The sequence below is a fragment of the Chrysochloris asiatica genome, unplaced genomic scaffold, assembly GCF_000296735.1.
Source record: "Chrysochloris asiatica unplaced genomic scaffold, ChrAsi1.0 scaffold00172, whole genome shotgun sequence".
Lineage (NCBI taxonomy): Eukaryota > Metazoa > Chordata > Mammalia > Afrosoricida > Chrysochloridae > Chrysochloris > Chrysochloris asiatica.
Window position 1 is genome coordinate 1,270,339 of NW_006408690.1, and position 6,376 is coordinate 1,276,714.

At 35.4% G+C, this 6,376-nt stretch overlaps 1 protein-coding gene across 1 annotated transcript in view; it reads left to right on the forward strand.

The window, feature by feature from the left end:
* Nucleotides 1-6,376, forward strand: part of GPR158 (G protein-coupled receptor 158) — a 637,652-nt gene that overhangs the window by 132,234 nt on the left and 499,042 nt on the right. The gene's annotated exons all lie outside the window — the stretch shown is intronic.

Consider the following 6,376-nt stretch of genomic DNA (forward strand, 5'->3'; position numbering starts at 1 on the left):
GAACTGACTCGACAGCACTTAACAACAATAGTTTTATAAGATTTGATATCTGTTGGGACAAAAACTCCCTCCTGATTCTTTTTTATGGTGTCTTAGCTTTTTAACTTTCTTGGCTATTTAACTTCTAACAAATCTGAAAAAGTATCATGCTAAATTCCATAAAAACTTCATTTAGAATTTGGCTGAACTGATATTAGAATATTGTATCATTTTGAACTTTTATATTATAGTTCTTCTTTTATTTGGGTCTTTTTTAATGGCTTCATATTTTCTTTAATATTTTAAACCAAAGTTTTTGATAATTCTCCAAGATCTTGCAAATAACTTTCTAGATTTATTCTTAGATATCTCTCTTTTGTGTTGCTATGTAAGTGATATCTCTTTTTTTAAATTGTGTTTTCCAACTTTTATTACTGATGTGTAGAATTCAATCAAAGTTTGCATTCTGATCATATATAAAGTAATTCTAATTAATTATTTTTAGATTTATTATCTATATATAATGGCAGTTTTGTTTATTCCTTTCTACTTCTTGTATTTTTTACTTATTTTACTTTATTGACCCAACTACAACATTCAGTACAATATTGAAGAGGAAGATTAAAAGTAGTGAGATCCTCGTAGTCTGATTTTTAAAGAATGATTTGATTATTTTATTACTGTATTATATTTGTTGGGAACACAGTGGCTCTGTAGGTTAAGCACTGAACTGCAAATCACAAAGTGGTTCAAGCCTACCAGTTGTTCCATGGGAGAAAGATGAGATTTTTCTGTTCCAGCAAATATTTATAGTCTTGGAAACCCTATCCAGGGCAACTAGGAGTTCTAACCAACTGTACAGCAGTTAACAACAACAAATGATATTTGTGGTGGATTGTTTTGTTTTGTTTTTGAATATGCACTTCATTAGGTCAAGGAATTTACTTTATGAAGTAATGGTGTAGAAGCCACATCTAACTTTTTCATACTTCACAAAACAGGAGGAAGGGAATCACCATTAGCTTCAGCCTGAGACCAGTTTCTATGAGGTGGACGTCAGAGATACCTCCATCCTATTTCCTTCTTTAACAATTCTGATACCAACTGTCCCCCCACAGCACTATCTACTTCTCTGATGGCTTTGATAATCAATTACAGTGGCCACATCGAACTCACAGATAATACAATTATGAGACTTATTAGGCAAGTTAACATGTTACAATACAGGATTATAACACAGTCCTTTGGGTCAGGAGCGCCTCATCTCAGTTATACTCATAGATTCTGGTCTTTGGCCTCTCATGCACCGTAGCTCCATGGCCTCTACCCATCTCAAGCAAGTTGATAAATGCCCAGAAGGCATCCTATTCAAGCCAGCCTCCTGCTCAAAGGCAGTCAGCTTTACTTGCTCCATGGGCTGGTAAACCCATTACTTTGTCTGATGCTCTTGGTGCCACTGCCTCTGCGTCCACATCTATCATCACTGCTTCTCTCAGCAGGGATCTTAGGATCCCTAAGGGGCATGCTGTGCTTGTGGCTCCTCTTCCTGATGGCCATGATAGTCCCTGTTCTCACCTCTGAGATGGTTCACTTTATATCCAGTGGGATGACAAAATGACCAATCCCCACAGTCGAGTCCCATCCATTCTATTTGCATGTTTCCACCCAGTCATTTGGTGAAAGTTACAAAAACTATGATTATAATAACCATAATTCTCTGTACCACACCTTATATTTCATTTGATAGTTATAATATTTGGCTTGTTTCTTTATCATATTTTCCTTTAGACATTCCCACAAGACAGGGTATTTTTTTATGAATTGTGGTCATATTTCTCAGAGTATCTGTAGAACTCTTTTAAACTTAGTTCAAAGTGTGTTTTTCTTGAGAGGAATTGTGTTTGCTTCTGTTAGTGTGGTCACTACCATCTTAGGACTTCTTAACTTAATTTTGATATTTTTTTCAGGATTTACAGTTAATATGAATGTTCTCCATAAGGTAGACATTTTCTTTCCTTTCTTCCAGAGACTCCAGAGCTAAAGCTAAGAGTGACTTGTCTCACTCTTTTGGGGATCAGTTTTTATTTTAAATTTTTTTCTATTTTGTGTTTTGAAGATCTCATCTCTGCAGGCTCTGAGTTTAAGGGAGCATCTGGTCTTCTAAACTCAAAGGCTTGTTTGCTCTCAATGTGTAATTGAGTGAACCCCAGGGTCTAGGTTAACAATGATTACCATATGCCTCAAAGCATCTGCCAGTTCCCATGCCTTTCATTTCTGTATAGTTATATTTTCTTTTCATTTCTGACCTCTGAGAAGTTATTTTAATTTCTTGTCATCTGAACCATGCATTAGAAAAACATGTTTTAAAATAGTTTATCTAATATTTTTAGTTGTGCTACTCAGAGAGGAGATTTTATGAGCATTTGTTTGGCTATATTGCCCTTCCCTGTGATAGCACCTTCCCGTCCTGGCTATATCCTATCTCTAATTCTCAAATCTTGCTGCACTCCAGACAGATTAATGAGAATTTCTAGAGGCATCAATAATTTGTAAAGCTCCCCAAGGAATCGTACTGTATCATCAAGTCTTTGAACACTGCTTAAAGTTTTGATTCATGCCTACTCCTATTTACCTGTCTTTACAACTTTCTTTAACTTTATAGTTTATCTGAGGCTGGGGGACCAACATTCACAGAAAACATCAGTTTTCCTGATACTTCTGGTCCATTTACTCAAACCACTATACTTTCTGTGAAACCAAGTTTACTCTACCTGTGGTCAATTGAATAGAAAAATGTTCTTATTTTTCTTTTTCTTTACAATGTTCTGTTTTCCTACATGTTAGACTGTATGCTGTTGCAATTTTGTTTTCCTCTTCTGAGAAATTTTTAGTGCAAATGTCTCTTAATTTGCTAATTAATTCTGCTAGACTCATAGATTCATAGTCTCAGTGAATCAGTGTGTGATATGCTTAGATTATGAATAGCTTAGCATAGAAAATGATGTAATTTCAATGGAATAAATTAGAGTCAATTAACATGGTAGAGTCAGTTATCGTTTGAATAATACAGATTTGTTGAGAAAAGCACTCCGTTTTATTTTTAAAGTGATTCAGACTTTTGACCTTTATGACTGATACAGCCCTTTTTGCTTTGGAGCTAAGAGAAAAGCAGATGATAAGAACAATAAGGCTAGGTGTAGCAAACAGAGGTATGGTCCTAGCATCATGTTTTGTTTCAGGCCAAAGCATACTAAATGACCATAGCATATAATAAAATGCTGTGTTTTATAGCTGTCTTTAATGAAATGCTCAAACCAAACCCAACCCACTGCCATTGAGTCGATTCCTTACATAGTTTTCCAAGGCTGTGAATCTTCAAGGAAGCAATAAGCCTTATCTTGTTCCCACGGAGCATCCGCTGAATTTGAACTGCTGATTTTGTGGTTTGTGTTCCAATGCTTATCCTACAATGAAATGTTGCAGGGTCTAAAATATGTAACACAATGATAAATTTATGATTTCTTCTAGGAAAATAAAAATGATGTATTTGTTATGAATAAAATACATTGTTTCACTTTCTTTTAGGGCTTGGAACCAAAGAGTTAAATAGAGGTCTAACTACATTATCAGCAAGTGACTATTTTAACACATTAATTTTAGTGTCTACAAGATAAAAAAAATTCTCTTCAAGGGACCATATGGTTTAAGCAGGAAGGGCAGACGTCTCCTGATTTAATGATGAGAGTCAGGTCTGGAAATAAGTAGCTTTAGGGGAAAAAAAAATCACATTCTATGAGTATGCATTTGGGCAAGCTGTTCTTTTGGAACCTCTTATTGCATTCCATAATAATGGAAGCTTGTTATTATTTTCCTCGGGGAACATTAGTGGAATAACTAATTGATGATTGCTCTGCACTTTGCAAGACATTCTCAGTAACTTAGATTTTGCACTTGCAGATCAGTAGAGAATGAGTATTGATGAAGAAAAATTGGAAGGAAGAGCTTAGTTCCAGATTTTGTGAAATAACTTGTTTGACATTTTATTTTTTATAGGCTTAGTTTTTTTTTCAAAGATGCTATTATTACTTAATTCCATAGTTAAATATACTTTTTTGTGTGCTATTTTTCAAATATTCTGCTGTTGTGTGATAATTGTGTACTGCTATAAGTAGCTATAAGGCCCAATACATAGCATAATAAACTTTATATTAATACTATTTTTTAGTTAATGCTTATGGATATTTGAATTTTACCTTATTGATTACATTACAGTTTTCTTTTTCATGAAATATGTTACTAATTATTACATATTATATATTTTTTACTGTTATTCTTATTTCTTGAACCTGTATGGTAACTACTCTCCAGTAATTCCTCTTCTACCAATGAATTACATCCCTTTGGTATTCTTACTTTTGCCTTCAAGTCAATTCTGACTCAGTAACTCTGGATAGGATTTCCAAGGAATGGCTGGTGGGTTTGAACCATAGACCTTGAGGTTAGCAGTTCAGTGCTTAATCTATAGTACCATGCCAGGAATCTATATCTATAGGTTTCATAAACCTACACATTTAATCTTCAAAACCAATAGAAGGCTACCAGAGTTAGGTCATTAAGAAGCCCTGTAGCTTTTACCTTAAACTTGAAGGCTTTCTCTAGGGAAAGACAATTTCCTTGTAAGAAATCTAATTAACATGAGGTATCTACACTGTGTGGAAGCTCAAGGGAGGTATTTGAAGAGGTCATGTGGCAAGACAGAGAGACTTTTTATACACCAGTCCACAGTTGACCAACCATTCCAGCCAAAACATCATACATGTGAGTGTAGAAGCCAGGCTCAGCCATCACCTGACTGCAAGTGCATAAAGGAATTGAAGCAAGAACTGCCCACCTGAGCTTAATTCACACAGAGCCGAGAGAGACAATGAGAGCGCATTGTTTTAAGTCATTAAGCTTTGGGGTGATTTGTTACAGAGTACAGTGAACAGAACAAATGGCAATGAATACTTTGACATTGACTACTAAGCTGTGTTGGTATAGTGAGTTTCTTCATTTTGATTATTTTTGCTTAGAGAATCATACAGACCCTCCATATGACCAGATGATGTTCATGAGATTTGTCACAGTGATACCGAAAACAGTACCATTTCCAGTCTTCAGTTTTCTCTGTGGTTCCTGATCAAGTGATATTCAGTGATCATTTTTAATATTTCAGGAACCCAATCAGAATGGTATTTTTACCCAAAATAAGGTGCACAGTTAACGCAACATATGTCTTTGCTTTTGTATGACTGTATGCCAACCTTTCAGTATATTGTAGCTGTTAAGTGCCTTTGAGTTGGCACCAACTCATAGCAACCTTACATAGGGCTCCTGAGGTTTGAATCTTTGCGGGAGCAGAAAGCATCGTTTTTTTTTACCCCGAATACCAGTCATCTGGTAGATTCGAACCACCGACCTTGAGGTTCACAGTCCAGTGCTTATTATATGGAGCCACCACGCTTCCCAACCTTTCAGCATAACTTAGTGAAATTAATTATATTTAAAAGTAGTTTTTTTTGTTTTTGTGTTGGTAGAATTTTTAAAATATAGGTTTCTTTTGAGGAGAATAAAAAGACTTCTTTCATATGTGTTTAAACCAAAAAAAAAAACCCAAACCCATTGTCATTTAGTCGCTTCTGGTTCAGAGTGACCCTATTTATTTGTTGCTTGTTGTAAAGTGCCATTGAGTCGCGACCATGTATAGGGTTTTCCGCTTGGGTCAGGCCTGCCTTAGTCAGCAAAGTGCTATGGTTGTTGTTGTTTTTTTTTAAATACTTTAAAAGAGGTCTTTTGTAGCAAATTTGCCAAATGTAATACCTCATTTGATTTCTTGACTGCTGTTACCATGTGCATTAATTGTAGATCTGAGTAAAATAAAATCCACAACCACTTCATTATTATCTTTGTCTATCATGATGTTGCTCGTTGATCCAGTAGTGAGGATTTTTTGTTTTCTTTATGTGAGATGTAATCCATTCTAATGGCTGTAGTCTTTGATTTTCATCAGTAAGTGCTTTAAGTCCTCTTCACTTTTAGCAAGCAAAGTTATGCCATTTATATATCACAGTTGTCAATTAATCTATCTCCAATCCTGATGCTGCACTCCTGGTGTAGATCTGTAGGATTAGCATTGGACTTTGAACCACAAAGTTGGCAGGTCAAACCCACCCGCTTCTCCTCAGAAACCCTATGTAGGGTCGCTTTGAGTCAGAACAAATGGCACTTAACAACAACAGTCCTGCAGTCACACTCTTTTTCAATCTTAATCCAGTTTCTCAGATTATTTGCTCAGCATATAGTCTGAATACGTATGGTAAAAAAATATAACCTTGATGTAGAATTTTCCTGATTTTAA